The following is a 2061-nucleotide window of genomic DNA, read 5'->3' as shown; positions in this document are numbered from 1 at the left end:
CACCTTCCCCTGTCCACAACAGAGGTCTTTGTTTCCTTCAAGGGTGAGGCTTTCTTTCCAGCTGGTTCCACTCCCCCTCCTCCCCAAGCTGCCACAGTTACAGACAAGGGGCTAATTTGAAAGTCTGAATCTAGGGGCAGGAAGGAGGTAGAACATGATGAGCTGCTGCTCAGCTGCCAGGACAGCCCTGGGGGAAACCTCCATCTTGGGCACCTGGTCCTCTTTCATCTCGGTTATGTTGACCCAAAACAAACAGACTACCAGCTATTCCTCCAGCAAAGATGGTTTATTCGGGATGAGCAGAGAACTGCAAGTCAAGGTCTGCAAGCTTGATGGGCGACATGCAAGTCTGCCCACTGCAAGGGAAAGAGATGCTTTCATAGAAGGGAAAAGGAAGCTGGGAGGGGGGATTTCCAGATGGTACTGGTGGTAAAGAACCTTCTTGCCAATGCAGGAGATGTAAGAGACACGGGTTCGATCCCTGGGTTGGGAAGATCCTCTGGAGCAGGTCATGGTAACCAACTCCAATATTCTTGCCTAGAGAATCCCCATGGACAGTCCATGGGGTCACAAAGAGTCAGAGGCCTCTGAAGTGACTTAGCACACATGCATTACAAATGAAGAGTCCATGGCTTTTCATCAGCTGATTTGGCACCAGGAAAGAAGAGTCTTTCTTCTTCCTATTATGCTTTGCTGTCGTTGCAGGGCGTGAGCGCTCCCTCTTCTGGTCTCTTGGCTCTATGCAACTGAAGTTTCTGTATATTCCTTTTCTAGAGCTGAATCTATAATCTGTTAGACCATTAGTCAGTTTGCACAACAAACATTTCCTTCACTTATCCACTGTGCTAGGTTCTGTGCTTGGTGCTTAAGACACCACCCAGGCCCCTCGTGGTCCCCAGGTTGGGGATGGAGACCAACATGTAGATGAACACACGCAGTAAACTGTCTCTGGTATTCTGATAGCTGTCTCCAATGGGCACAGAGAAGAAGTTGTGCAAGGTGTCCGGAGCCAGACACAGGACTAGCTGCATCATTTAGAGGGCTAAGTGCAAAATGTAAAATTTATTTTCCTTGTTCAAAACCTATTAAGAATTTAAAGATGGTAATAGTCAAGCATTCAACCAAGTGTGGGACCTCATGTGACTTGCACAGGTCACAGGCCCACAAAGCCAGCCCAGCCCAGACCCTCAAAGAGCTCTCAGTTTGACGGAAGATTTAGACAAGTTATTTCACCTGTCACCCATTTCTATATCTGTAAATTGGGTTTGTGCCCACCTCTTTCATTGGGTTGTTGCGAGCATTAAATTATTATGAAAACAAAATTTAACCTAGCAAATTTGAAGATCTAATTGACTTAATTCACCAATTCATGATTCAGGCATCTAATAACTAGAAGGGGGACTTCCCTGGTGGTCCAGTGGTTAAGACTCCATGCTTCCAATGCAGGTGGCATGGGTTCAATCTCTGGTCAGGGAACTAAGATCCCACATGCCACACTATGCAGCCAAAAGAAAAAGACTAGGTGTTTTAAAATATAAAATAAAAATGTTAAGGGGGTCCTGAGGAGTGGTACAAAGTGGAAGGCTTTTATAGAGAGAAGGCTGGGGCAAGGAAGTCATTAGCAAAAGGAAAGAAAAGGGGCTTCCCTAGATGCTCAGTGGTAAAGAATCTGCCTGCCAATGAAGGCGACACAGGTTCAATCGCTGGACCATGTGCCCTAGAGCCTGTGCTCCACAACAAGAGAAGCCACCACAATGAGAAGCCCGCACGCCAAAACTAGAGAGGAGCCCCAGCTCTCTGTAACTAGGGAAAAGCCCGCGTAGTAATGAAGACCCAGTACAGCCAAAAACAAATAAACAGATGTTTTAAAAATATATTTTTAAAAAGGAAAAAAAAGCTATATTTGGGGTCAAGACATCTTCTTTTTGGGAAGCAGCGCCTTTATCATATAGATTGTCTGACCTTGGCGGGGTTGGGGAGTAGAGAGGGCCCACATGACAGATTACCTCATTGGTCCTGTCCAGAAGATTTCAAGCTGATCAATCAAGGTTACATCCCTGG

The sequence above is a fragment of the Giraffa tippelskirchi genome, chromosome 5 (genome assembly GCF_054371585.1).
Source record: "Giraffa tippelskirchi isolate mGirTip1 chromosome 5, T2T-mGirTip1v1.2.pri, whole genome shotgun sequence".
NCBI classification, from domain to species: Eukaryota; Metazoa; Chordata; class Mammalia; order Artiodactyla; family Giraffidae; genus Giraffa; species Giraffa tippelskirchi.
This window is presented reverse-complemented; position numbering follows the sequence as displayed.